At 50.7% G+C, this 14,378-nt stretch overlaps 1 long non-coding RNA gene across 1 annotated transcript in view; it reads left to right on the top strand.

Annotated features, from left to right (window-relative positions):
• LOC134980236 (uncharacterized) overlaps positions 1-14,378 on the top strand; it is a 33,947-nt gene continuing 19,569 nt past the window's right edge. The window contains exons 1-2 of the long non-coding RNA XR_010190359.1: positions 1-103; positions 14,299-14,367. This is a non-coding gene — a long non-coding RNA (uncharacterized LOC134980236). The remainder of the gene's footprint in view (positions 104-14,298; positions 14,368-14,378) is intronic.

Here is a 14,378-nt window from a genome sequence, read left to right as displayed (position 1 = left end):
CAATGTGATATCCTACATGAATAGTGAATACCGACTGAAGTTGCCATCTGGCATAGAGGATACATATCTTCAGAGGTTCCTCATTGTGAGAACCATCATATAGGTAAGGTGCATGTGGTATTGAAAAGAGTGTTCCCAGTGTGATGAGAAACAGGTCCCTATTTTCAGTGGCCATGCCCCTTGTGGTATGTGGCCACGCCCATTGTTTGGCACACATACTTTACTTTGTGAGTCTTTTTTTTTTTTGGGGGGGGGGGGGGGCGGAGCCATTCTTAATCTTGGCCTGGGCTCCGAAAATCCTAGTTGCGCCTCTGCATACCGGCACTTCATTTCGGCAGCTGACATTGGGACAGTGACAATGTGACTTCTCCCCGCATCAGTCAACAAGCAGCTGCGGCATCTGTCTAAATTTGGCACCAGTCAGGGCCGTTTCTAGACAATTTGGCTCCCAGTGCGAGATTTCAAAATACGCCCCCCCCCCTATTGCCCTAAAAAAAAAGTGTGCCCCCCCCCATATAGCCATAAAAAGAAAAAGTAGGCGCGCGCGCTCCCGACAAGGGTGTGTGGCCTGATTAAAATGGGCGTGGTCTCATTAAAGTGGGCATGGCCTCATCTGATATCATCACACCCACCACAGTGGGGAAAAAATAAAAATAAAAAAAGTCCCCTTTTTACTAGAGATGAGCGGATTCGGTTTTACTCGGTTTTACTCGGTTCTCAAAACCGAATCTTATTGGCTATCCAAAACACGTGACATCCGTGAGCCAATAAGATTCGGTTTTGAGAACCGAGTAAAACCGAGTAAAACCGAATCCGCTCATCTCTACTTTTTACACATTACAGCAGGCAAGTGTCCCCATATTACACAGCGCGGCAGGCAGGTGTCCCCATTTTACACAGCGCGGCAGGCAGGTGTCCCCATTTTACACAGCACGGAAGGCTGGTATCCCCATTTTACACAGTACGCAGGCAGGTATCCCCATTTTACACAGTACGCAGGCAGGTGCCCCCATTTTACACAGTACGCAGGCAGGTATCCCCAATTTACAAAGTGCAGCAGGCAGGTATCCCCATTTTACACAGCACGGCAGGCAGATATCCCCATTTTACACAGCACGGCAGGCAGATATCCCCATTTTACACAGCACGGCAGGCAGATATCCCCATTTTACACAGTACGCAGGCAGGTGCCCCCATATTACACAGTACACAGGCAGGTGCCCCCATATTACACAGTGTGGCAGGCAGGTGCCCCCATATTACACAGTGTGGCAGGCAGGTGCCCCCATATTACACAGTACGCAGGCAGGTGCCCCCATATTACACAGTGTGGCAGGCAGGTGCCCCCATATTACACAGTACGCAGGCAGGTGCCCCCATATTACACAGTGTGGCAGGCAGGTGCCCCCATATTACACAGTACGCAGGCAGATGCCCCCATATTACACAGTACGCAGGCAGGTGCCCCCATATTACACAGTGTGGCAGGCAGATGCCCCCATATTACACAGTACGCAGGCAGATGCCCCCATATTACACAGTACGCAGGCAGGTGCCCCCATATTACACAGTGTGGCAGGCAGGTGCCCCCATATTACACAGTACGCAGGCAGGTGCCCCCATATTACACAGTGTGGCAGGCAGGTGCCCCCATATTACACAGTACGCAGGCAGATGCCTCCATATTACACAGTACGCAGGCAGGTTCCCCCATATTACACAGTACACAGGCAGGTGCCCCCATATTACACAGTGTGGCAGGCAGGTGCCCCCATATTACACAGTACGCAGGCAGGTGCCCCCATATTACACAGTACGCAGGCAGATGCCCCCATATTACACAGTACGCAGGCAGGTGCCCCCATATTACACAGTACGCAGGCAGGTGCCCCCATATTACACAGTGTGGCAGGCAGGTATCCCCATAGGCAGGTGCCCCCATATTACACAGTGTGGCAGGCAGGTATCACCATAGGCAGGTGCCCCCATATTACACAGTGTGGCAGGCAGGTATCCCCATAGGCAGGTGCCCCCATATTACACAGTGTGGCAGGCAGGTATCCCCATAGGCAGGTGCCCCCATTTTACACAGTGCGGCAGCGGCAGGCAGGTTTCAAGCTGAGGAGAAGGAAGGGGGAGAGGGGGGGAGAGAGAGAGAATACTTACGTCTTCCCGCTCTTCGGTCCCGCCGCCTCACGTCCCTCGCGCCGGCCGCCTCCTCCTTCTTCTTGCTTCTCCTTCTCGCCTCTCCCGAGCGCTCCTGCTCGGGGGGCGGGGCTTTGCGGAATGACGCGTTTGCGTCGTGACGTCACGACGCAACGCGTCATTCCGCGAAACTCCGCCCCCGAGCAGGAGCGCTCGGGAGAGGCGAGAAGGAGTAACATAGTGCCGCGGCGGGCGCCCCGTGCGGTTGCACGGCTCGCCCGCCCCTAGAAACGGCACCAGTCATGAGCTAGTCGCAGCTCACGGATTGATGGCCAATCAGGTGCTGCTGGCGGGATTTTGATTTTGCAGACCACCAGCCCAGGGCCTGCTCTAGCCCTTGTGGCGCCCCGGGCGAAAATAGGGGCGTGGCTTCATACAGGGGCGTGGTCAGTTATGCCCCCTGTAGAGTTGTGCCCCCATTTGTGCCCCATGTAGAGTTGTGCCCCCAGTAGAGTTGTGCCCCCAGTAGAGTAGCGCCGCTTACAAAAAAAAATGAATACTTACTATCCCCTCTCCTGATTCCCGACTGCTGCTGCCCTCCGCTGCTGCCCTCCGCCGGGGCCGCTCCTCGGATCTATGGGAGAGACGTCATAGCACAGCATAGACACTAGAGGTCAATTATGACCCCTAGCGTCTATGTGCCAGTTCCACAATGCTGTGCGGTGCGCGATAACGTCATTGCGCACCGCACAGCAAAGGTCCTCTCCACGAAGGGAAACTAGACGGGTAGCATCTAGTTTCCTTCACAGCACCGGGGGGCACTGACCAACAGTAGCGGATCTTGCCATGCGGCGGCGCCCTCCTGATGGCGGCGACGCCCTCCGGAAGGCGGCGCCCTGGGCAAAAATCCCATGTGCCCGTAGCAAGATCTGCTACTGCACCAGCCAATCAGGAGCATCTGGTGGCATTTTGGATTTGGCGCCAACCATGAGCCAGTCATGGATTGCGGACCGGCAGCCATTCAGGGGTGACTGTGCAACCACCCCTGATTGTGTGCCTGTCCATGAGTTGTGATTGGCTCATGCCCGGCGCAAAATGCAAAATGCAGCCAAGTGGTGCTGTGCTGTGACGGGTTCTGCCCTGTGAGGGGAGCTGTGCTGTGATGGGTGAGGGGTGCTGTGATGTGATGGATGAGGGGTGCTGTGCGGTGAGCGGTACTGTGCTGTAATGGGTGAGGGGTGCTGTGCTGTGAGGGGAAAGGGGTACTGTGCTGTGAGGGGTGCTGTCCTGTGAGCATTACTGTTCTGTAATGGGTTAGGGGTACTGTGCTGAGAGGGGTGTGGGAAAAGGTGTGCTGTTCTATAATAGGTGAGAGGTGCTGTCCTGTAAGCGGTACTGTTCTCTAATAGGTGAGGGGTGCTGTGCTGTGAGAGAAAGGGGTGCTTTGCTGTAATGGGTGAGGGGTGGTGTGAGGGGAGGAAAGGGTGTGCTGTGATGGAAAGGGGTGCTGTGCTATAATTGATGAAGGGTGCTGTGCTGTGAGGGGAGAGCGGTGCTGTGATGAGAGAGGAACAGAAAGAGAAAAAAGACGACCTTCTCAAAAAAATAGGAATTGATACCTACTTGTAATTCCTTTTCTCCTAGTCTGTAGGGGATACTGGGATGGTCTTAGTACCATGGGGTATAGATGGGGTCCAATGGAGCCATGGCACTTAAAAATTCTTGTGCTGGCTCCTCCCCTCTATGTCCCTCCTGCAGACTCAGTCTAGGAAAACTGTGCCCGAGATGGACATACTTTGAGAGGAGGAAAATAAATTTAAAAACTGGTTAGTTAACGAACCAACACACAATCATAACAAGAGGATAGCCACGCAAACCACAAGTTAAAACTAGGGACAGCAACAGCAGGCCCAACCATGAAACACAACAACAATGCTTGCAGGAAATTAAATGAAGCAGAGAGGCGGGCTCCCAGTATCCCCTACGGACTAGGAGAAAAGGAATTACCGGTAGGTATCAAATTCCTATTTTCTCTTACATCCTACAGGATACTGGTGTCCATTTAGTACCATGGGGTACAGACGGGTCCACTAGGAGCCATGAGCACTTTAAGAATTTGATAGTGTGGGCTGTCTCCTCCCTCTATGCCCCTCCTACCAGACTCAGTTTAGAAAATGTGCCCGGAGGAGCCGGTCACGCTGAAGGAAGCTACTGAAGAGTTTTCTGCATTTATTTTCTATGTTATTTTCAGGCAGGGTTGGTTGGCACCAGCCTGCCTGCTTCGTGGGACTTAGGGAGGGGAAGGGGACAGCCCAACCTCTTGAAGGGTTAATGGTCCCGTTCCCCGCTGACAGCACACTGAGCTCCTGAGAGAACTATTCGCAAGCCCCACCACGGCGAGCGTATTTTCCCGCAGCACGCCACCACCCTGTCACGATCCGGGTACTTATACACGTAAACCTAAGAAGTGTCCTGGGGCCACTCCTAAAGGGGGGGTGCTGTCACGATCCGGGTACTGAGACACCAGCTTTTACCCATTAGGTGCCTCCTGAGGTTGGCTCAGCGGGCCAGGGCCGGGCGTTAACTTAGGTTATTGCTCGCAGCGCTGGTCTTAGCTGACCACCTTAGTATACGTACTTATGGAAGTGCGGCACTTTCGGTCCCGCCGCGGCCGTCACCGCCGCGCCTGGGGGCTCCCGTCTGGATGCACGTCCTCCATGTGCCTCTGCTGCCGCTTCTGTCTCTCTGTCCGCCGCGCGCCGCTGGGCGCATGTGATCCTGCTGCTGCGGCCTTCACCGCCATTGTTTTATCTCCCCACAGTAGTTAATTCCCCTTCTGTTACCGTTCATGGACGCAGCCATGTTGGACTCCAGTCACCTGTTTCATTCCTCCAATCCGCAGTGCTGCCTAAAGCTCAGGTATCATGGTCAGCCAATCCCCGCTGGCCATGGGGGATAAATACCCTGTATCCACACCCAGAAGATTGCCAGTGCTTCCATTGTCGTCTGCTACTCCAGCGTGCAGTTCTTTTGTGGACTCTCTCTGCAACTCAGCCTGACTCTTCGGTGGTTCCCTCCTGCAGTGTTAATCCAGCTCTCCTGTGGTTATTCTATGGTGCAATCCGCTTCCCTGTCATCCTGCACCTAGTGCTAGTGGTGTGTATACTCTGGCTTTCCAGCAGCCATCCTTCATTCCTCATTTATCTACGAACCCCAGCTTCATTCCTCATTTATCTACGAACCCCAGCTTCATTTCTCATTTACCAGCGGACTCCAGCTTCATCTTCAGTTTACTCACGAACACTAATATTATTTACAGCTTCACCTTTATTTCCCATCATCACATTATTCCTCACCTGGGCTCCCAAGTTTTATACAGAACTTTGTGTTATTCCGGATTACTGGTTCCAACCAGCACTGTGTTCATTCATCCCCTGTGACATTATTATTTCATGCACCTTTTATGACTTTTTCTTTAATAAAACCTGTTTAAGTTACTCCAGTTGTCGTGGTCACGCCTTCGGGCTCTATATAGTGCTACCTTGCATATGTCTAGGAGTCTACTCACTCCTCCCACTTTCCTGTACCCATCAGCCCCTACAACTGATGCTCCCAGTCACCATCACCAGCCCTCAGTTGTGATACACCCCTAACAGAGCCAGAAGAATGAAGAGTGGTGATTACTGAGCCGGCGTCCCGGCTAGCGGGGCACCGGCCATTATGGCGGCATGAGGGTACGGAGACGCACAGGTTTCTACACAGGGCGGAATGCGTCTCCGGACACAGTACACAACTGCATCCCAGTACACTGTACACAGTACCCATACTGGCACAACAGCCTTAATACGGTTCTCTCCATTTTAAGCACCTGATTCCTCAGCAAGTATAAAAAAAGCGGGAAGACCGCGCACCATTGAAGGGGCGGGGCTTCACTATGAGAGGATCCAGCACCTCACCAGCGCCATTTTCCCTCTGCAGTGGACACAGACGCTGACAGGACAGGGACGCACAGCTCCTCCAGTGTGACTCCAGATTACCTCAGCGGTACCAGGGGGTAATAGCAGGGGGGGGGGAGCGACTATTAGTGTACTACGTACCCTATCAGGGTACTTAGTCTGCGACCCGGCTAAGCTTGGCATTAGCGATAAGGGTGCGGTGGGGGCTGGCTCCAAACATCTCTGTCTCCCTGAAGGGCTCTTTGTGGGTTAATTGTGCTTACCCTTTCGTGTGTGTGTGTGTTGTCACATTTACATTATGTCAGGCAAAGAGTGTGTCTCTTGTACCGCAGAATGTTCCTCTTCACCTGGGGGCTCACTACTGGGTACTCAGGGTTCACAGACTAGCGGGGCTGAACCGGAATGGGTTAATTCTCTTAAGGGAATGATCGCAAGTCTTTCTACAAAATTGTCCCGCAATGAGAAAGAGACACAATACTTAAAACAGACTGTGGATGAGTTTATGAACATAAACTCAGTCCCCAAAACAGCATCTCAATCCCCTCCCATTTGTCCGCAAAATCGATCTCTGGCCCATATCCTGCAGTCTGACTGTGACACTGACAAGTCAGATATGGAGGAGGGGGAGGTGGACTCAGAGGAGGGGGATGCAGCTCTGTCACAGGGAATAGAGGCTCTTATAAAGGCTATCAGAGATGTTCTACGTATTCCTGATAAGGTGTCGGAGGAGTGTGGGGAATCTTATTTTAATGTAAAAAAACAGGCCTCAGTCAATTTTCCTGTGTCAAAGGAATTGAATATCCTGTTTGAAGAACCATGGGTTAATCCCGATAAGACATTTCAGATCCCTAAAAGGTTGCTCTCATCTTTTCCTTTTCCTCTGGAGGAAAGGAAAAAATGGGAAAATCCACCGATAGTGGACTCATCAGTCTCTAGGCTGTCACGTAAAATTGTATTGCCTGTTCCTGGTACAGCCTCCCTGAAAGACACGGCTGATCGTAAAATTGAGACTACACTCAAATCATTGTACACAGCTGCGGGGGTGTCCCAAAGTCCCACTATTGCATGTGCGTGGATCACTAAAGTCATTACTAAATGGTCAGGTAACCTAATTGAGGGGTTAGATTCCTTATCTAGAGGGGATGTTGTCTTACTCCTGCAGAATATACAGGACTCTGCAAACTTTATGGTGGAAGCCAAAAAAGGAAATAGGCGTGCTTAACGCACGCACCATCACTATGGCAGTGTCGGCACGCAGGTGCTTGTGGCTACGCCAGTGGACTGCTGACGCGGACTCCAGGAAAGGCGTGGAAGGCCTACCATTCACTGGAGAGGCCTTGTTTGGCGATGAATTAGACAAATGGATCTCCACAGCTACAATAAACCTCTGCAGGATTTCTACCTTGTTTAAGAGCGCGCAGCTGACTTTCAGCGGACGCCTCTCTATCTGGGTCATCATACAAGAGCCCTAAAGACTTAAAAAAAGCGTCTACTGACAACAACGCAGGATCCTCTGCTCTTAAACCAAATGCCCAGGTCTGAGGATCCCCCTGGAGTAAAGAAATAATAATCCCAACCCGCTGAGATTCAGTACCAGAGGAAGTAGGTCTTAAACGAAAATAAAGTTTACAGGATTCTTTAAAATTAAAAAATTATTTTCTATCACCAGAAAAACGGTCAGGCAAATGCATCTTTGGTTCAGGGACTACCTTTGGGGAGGCTCGCAAAAGATCTTCCTGCGACCTCACCCGAAGAGAAAGATCCTGAACCATCTGAGTAAGTTCTTGAATCTGATTGACTAAGAGCTGGCCAGGATTTGGCCCTAAACCTGTCGGATTCACGAGGCCAAAAAACTTTAACAAAAACTGAATGAGAAAAAATTAAACCCTGTTTAATTTTAGTTTTTGGTAGGGCCGGTAATAATGTTATGATTCCAGCACTCTGGTCTGAGGAGATCTTGTTGCAAGGACCGGAGCACTGGAACGTAATGCTGGGGAAGGGTACGGGAATGGAAAAATAGCCCCTGGCGCCCTAACTCCGTTGTCTCGCCCGTGCTGTCAGAAATCCCCTGCGAGACTATGGTTGCTTGAGCCCATGGCAGCCGCGTTTGAAGGGCGGATTATGTCTGCCCAACTCCGATGCCCCCTCAGGTCTTAATGGGAGACAAAGGGAAATCCGAGACAGGGTGATAACAAGGGGCCCTTTGACTAAACAACCAGGCCAGGGGCTACAAGCTAACTGGAAACTAGAATATGTGCGGAAAAACCGCCAGGGAAAAGGACAACCAAAATATCCACTTGTCCACTCTCCTACCCGGCACCGCCGAGTTCCTGAGAGGACTTGTGGAAGCGGAACCCTCCGCAAATGCTCTGAAACAGAATATAAAGATAAAGCGGCTGAGCCGTAACACACGGCAGAGCCGCAACTCACGAACACCACTCGATATTCTCTGGTGATCAATGAGGACTACAGGGGACCAAACGACTTCTTGAGATGAGATGACAACTCCAAGATACAGGACTTCTGAGGACAGGAATGACCGGACATAGCAGGACTGGAACAGACGTTCAGCAAACCAAAACAGCATGCAGGAAGCTATTACCGGCGTCTGTGTGAAGCACTGAGAAGCATTTAACAAAGAGTCCTCCAATCAGATGCCCCCAGTCTAATTGCCCCAAATGCTGTGCAGCTGCCCTGCTGCACGCCCACAAGACCAGCGTGTATGTTGAAATCTGATCCTGCAACGGGGAACGCGGTCCGTCCATGGCGTCCCCGTTGCCAGGGTCCAGGCGGCTCAGCCGCTCGGCGTCCCTGTGTTGCTAGGGAGCCGGCGGCTACGAACGCACGGCGTCCCTAGTTGCTAGGCGCCGGGCCGCGAGGACATCGCGGACCCCGGCGCCTAACAGGGAAGATGGTGGCTTCCTACGAGGCCATCCCTTTCGGCAGGTTCCATGCGAGGACTTTTCAATGGGACCTCTTGGACAAGTGGTCCGGGTCCCATTTACAAATGCATCAAAGGATCACCCTGTCTCCCAGGACCAAGGTATCTGGGTCCTGGTGACCGTGGACGCAAGCCTCCAAGGCTGGGGAGCAGTGACACTGGGAAGAAATTTCCAAGGTCTCTGGTCAAGCCTAGAGTCTTGTCTCCACATCAACGTCCTGGAGTTGAGGGCCATATACAACGCCCTGCGTCAAGCGGAGGAATTGCTTCGGAGAAAACCGGTTCTGATTTAGTCAGACAATGTCACGGCAGTGGCTCATATAAACCGCCAAGGCGGAACAAGGAGCAGAATGGCCATGGCAGAAGCGACCAGGATTCTTCGCTGGGCGAAAGGCCATGTAAGCGCGCTATTAGCGGTGTTCATCCCGGGGGTGGACAACTGGGAGGCGGACTTCCTCAGCAGGCACGACCTGCATCCGGGACAGTGGGGACTTCATCAAGAAGTCTTCACACAGATCACGGATCGTTGGGGACTGCCTCAAATCGACATGATGGCATCCCGTCTCAACAAAAAGCTATAGCGGTATTGCGCCAGGTCAAGGGACCCTCAGGCGGTAGCGGTAGACGCTCTGGTGACACCTTGGGTGTTCAGATCGGTCTATGTGTTTCCTCCTCTTCCTCTCATACCCAAGGTGTTGAGAATAATACGAAGAAGCAGGGTCAGAACAGTACTCATTGTTCCGGATTGGCCACGGAGGACTTGGTATCTGGATCTGCAAGAGTTGCTCGCAGGGGATCCGTGGCCTCTTCCTCTAAGGCAGGACCTGCTGCGGCAGGGGCCCTGTCTGTTCCAAGACTTACCGCGGCTGCGTTTGACGGCATGGCGGTTGAACGCCGGATCCTAGCGGGAAAAGGGATTCCGGAGGAAGTCATTCCTACCCTGATCAAGGCTAGGAAAGACGTGACGTTAAAACATTATCACCGTATATGGCGGAAATATGTTTCTTAGTGTGAGGCCAGAGCTGCTCCTACGGAGGAGTTCCATTTGGGCCGTCTACTTCACTTCCTTCAAACAGGAGTGACTTTGGGCCTAAAGTTAGGGTTCATAAAGGTCCAGATTTCGGCCTTATCCATTTTCTTTCAAAGAGAATTGGCCTCTATTCCTGAAGTACAGACCTTTGTGAAGGGAGTGCTGCATATTCAGCCTCCCTTTGTGCCTCCGGTGGCGCCTTGGGATCTTAACGTGGTGTTACGTTTCCTCAAGTCACCTTGGTTTGAACCAATCAAAACTGTGGAGTTGAAATACCTCACGTGGAAAGTGGTCATGTTGTTGGCGTTAGCTTCGGCAAGACGTGTTTCCGAATTGGCGGCTTTATGACATAAAAGCCCATACTTGGTTTTTCACGTGGATAGGGCAGAGTTGAGGACTCGCCCTCACTTTCTGCCAAAAGTGGTCTCATCTTTTCATGTGAACCAACCTATTGTCGTGCCTGTGGCTACACGGGACTTGGAGGATTCCGAGTCCCTGGATGTAGTCAGGGCTTTGAAGATTTATGTGACCAGAACGGCTAGAATCAGGAAGACTGAAGCGGTTAAGGCCCACTCCACTAGGAAAGTGGGCTCTTCTTGGGCGGCTGCCTGAGGGGTCTCGGCATTACAGTTGTGCCGAGCAGCTACTTGGTCGGGGACAAACACCTTTGCAAAGTTCTATAAGTTTGATACCCTGGCTGAGGAGGACCTCCTGTTTGCTCAATCGGTGCTGCAGAGTCATCCGCACTCTTCCGCCCGTTTGGGAGCTTTGGTATAATCCCCATGGTCCTTACGGAGTCCCAGCATCCTCAAGGACGTTAGAGAAAATAAGATTTTACTTACCGGTAAATCTATTTCTCGTAGTCCGTAGAGGATGCTGGGCACCCGTCCCAAGTGCGGACTTCTTCTGCAAGACTTGTATATAGTTATTGCTTACATAAGGGTTATGTTATAGTTTTTCGGTTGAACCGTGGCTATGTTGTTGTTCATACTGTTAACTGGGTAAGTTTATCACAAGTTATACGGTGTGATTGGTGTGGCTGGTATGGATCTCGCCCTTGGATTTACAAAAATCCTTCCTCGCACTGTCCATCTCCTCTGGGCACAGTTTCCCTAACTGAGGTTTGGAGGAGGGGCATAGAGGGAGGAGCCAGTGCACACCCAGAGTCCAAAGCTTTCTTAAAGTGCCCTATCTCCTGCGGAGCCCGTCTATTCCCCATGGTCCTTACGGAGTCCCAGCATCCTCTACGGACTACGAGAAATAGATTTACCGGTAAGTAAAATCTTATTTTTTCATATACTTTATATTGGGGGTCATTCCGAGTTGTTCGCTCGCTAGCTGCTTTTAGCAGCATTGCACATGCTAGGCCGTCGCCCTCTGGGAGTGTATCTTCACTTAGCAAAATTGCGAACGAAAGATTAGCAGAATTGTGAATAAATAATTCTTAACAATTTCTGAGTAGCTCGAGACTTACTCCTACACTGCGATCAGCTCAGTCCGTTTCGTTCCTGGTTTGACGTCACAAACACACCCTGTGTTCGGCCAGCCACTCCCCCGTTTCTCCAGACACTCCTGCGTTTTATCCTGGCACGCCTGCGTTTTTCCGCACACTCCCAGAAAACGGTCAGTTTCCGCCCAGAAACACCCACTTCGGGGTATATTTACTAAGATTCGTATTAGTACCGATTTGTAGTGAGAATCATCACGAATGACATCGAAAGTGTATTTGTGCAACTTTTTGAATTTGTTACGCCTCATTTACTAAGCTGTCGTATTTGTATTTTTCGTGTTTTACGATGTCGATGTCATTCGTGGTTTTGGAAGGTATAATGCGGCCGATTTTGAGGTTTGTCGGCCGTGTTCTGTGGATTTTGTTACGAATGCGTCACATTTCGGTTACGGCAGTGTTTGTCCGTTCACTGGCGCGTTTTTTTCCTAAGTTTCGTTTTTGTCACTCGTCCGTGATTGGTTAGATTCGTGATGGAGGAGTGTCTGTGTACATGACTATAAAAACGCCCCAAACCGGCCGCACCTCGTGGGTTTAGCTAGTGGAGAGGAGAGAGGAAGGTGTGTTAGGAGTTGGAGAGTTTTATGGAGTTTGTGGAGGATTTGAGGCGGAGTTTTGTGATTGTTGAGTGCTGTACTGTGTGTTAAGTAGTCTTGTCATACTAGTTGTGTAGTTATTTAAAAGTCTGTCTATTTTATTGTCTTTTTATTTTTAGTTACGTCTATTGTCATTGTTTGTGAGTGAGTGAGTGAGTGAGTGAGTGAGTGAGTGAGTGAGTGAGTGTGTGTGTGTGTGGTGTGTAGTGGTAGTGGAGGAGTGTGTTATTTGTTGTATTTTCTCTGTGTTATTTGTGGTTTGTTCTGATTATGTCCCAGTCAGAGGTGAGTGTGGTGGAGGAGGTGAGTGAGGTGGAGGAGGTGAGTGAGGTGGAGGAGGTGAGTGAGAGGGAGGAGGTTAGTGAGGTGGAGGAGGTGAGTGAGAGGGAGGAGGTTAGTGAGGAGGAGGGGGAGGTTGCGGCTGCGGCTTCCACTAATAGTGATAGTGATGGTGTTGTGGCTCCGCAGCCACGCACCACTACAAAGACGGGCCGCAATGTAAAGTTTAGTTACTCCGAAAATATGGCTCTGGTGCGGCAGCTGATGAGGCATCATCGCCAGTTGTTTGGGTCTGATGCAGCAAAGGTGTCGACCCGCAGGAAGACTGTTCTGTGGGGGAAGGTTGTTGCTGCTGTGAACAGTGAGGGTGTGGTGAGGTGGACCGAGGACACCTGTCGTAAACGCTTCTACGACATCAAGCGCAGTGTGAAGGCGAAGATGGCGAAGGAGGCAAAATCTGCCCGTCAAACCGGGGGTGGACACCCCTTCCGAGCGTCTTATAAAGATTGGGAGGAGCCTATGCGTTCGCTGATTCCGCCTGAGGTGGTTTCTGCCACTCATGTCCGTGATTCGGACTGCCCAAGGCAGGATGGTGAGTTTTTATTAATTCTGCATTTATTTGATACATCTGTGCTTTGTCCTTAGTTGTGTTTAAATTATTTACGCTAATTGTGTTTGTAATTTGTTTTTAATTTCTAATGTGTTGGTGATGTAGTGCAGGCCTGGCCACCCTGTGGCTCTCCAGCTGTTGTCAAACTACAAGTCCCATCATGCCTTACCACAGTTTTGAACTTAGTGAATGACAAATGTGTTGGTGGGCATGCTGGGATGTGTAGTTTCACTACATCTGGAGAGACACAGGTTGGGCCGGGCTGGTGTAGTGTGACTCTTAATTATGTTTTTTTTGCCATTATGTATTGTCAATGTTTCTGGTTGTGTTGTCCATTTTCTGCTGTCTGCTTTTCCAAGTAAATGTTATTTGGAGTTTATTATTGAAGTGTTATGACTGTGTTTTATGCATATGTTTTTTATTTTTACCATTTTCCATGGATGTATGTTTTTTTTGTGTTGTTCTGGGTTATCATTTGTGTTGTTTATGTGTATTTGCATGCATTTGTAGGTTTGTTGATTTAATTTTAGTGCAGATATTTGTGCCTACTGTATTTTTTATCGCTGTTATAAATTGGTAACTGAGCATGCAATATTGTGGCTGTTTAAAGCTACGACGTATGTGTTTTAAGTAGTATAATTTTGGCCATTATTTGCATTTGTGTATGCATACCTCCCAACTTTCTTCTTTGGGGAATCGGGACACTCGTGCGGCGAAGCCGCGCGCGCTCCCGAAAATGGGGCGTGGCCTACGAAAAGGGGGCGTGGTTTCGCTGGAGGACCCGCGATCGCAAGTCACGCCCCCGTTTTCGTCACTGAGGGGGCATGCCCAGCGCTCTGTGAGCCGCTGGCATGCCTCCTCTCCCTCTGTCTGCACTGAATAGACGCGTCTATTCACCGCTGCTCTGCTAAGCAGGGCAGCGGGTGACAGAGACTCCCAACTGCCCCCCCCCCCCCACCGCGGGACACTGCGGCCCGCGGGTGGGACAGCGGGACAGTCCCCAAAAAACGGGACTGTCCTGCAAAAATCGGGACAGTTGGGAGGTATGGTGTATGTATTGTATGTTTATTTTGTTTTGCATTGAAAGTATACACAGCCAATGTAGTCATGCATTCAAGGCTAAGCATCGCTTAGTTTAAGTCACAGCAGCTACCACATATGTTTTCATCCCAAAAAGTATTTCGCATAACCTTAACCAAAGAGTATGTTCATATCGACATTCTTCTTTCTACAGTACGCCAGAGAAGCAGCACAGCCAGGCCACAGCCAACACTGCCTAGAGCTGATGATGGTGGGAATGCAGGTAAGATTTAA

Source organism: Pseudophryne corroboree, chromosome 12 (genome assembly GCF_028390025.1).
Source record: "Pseudophryne corroboree isolate aPseCor3 chromosome 12, aPseCor3.hap2, whole genome shotgun sequence".
NCBI classification, from domain to species: domain Eukaryota; kingdom Metazoa; phylum Chordata; class Amphibia; order Anura; family Myobatrachidae; genus Pseudophryne; species Pseudophryne corroboree.
The sequence above is the reverse complement of the archived record's forward strand: the minus strand, read 5'-3'. Positions and strand labels throughout refer to the sequence as shown.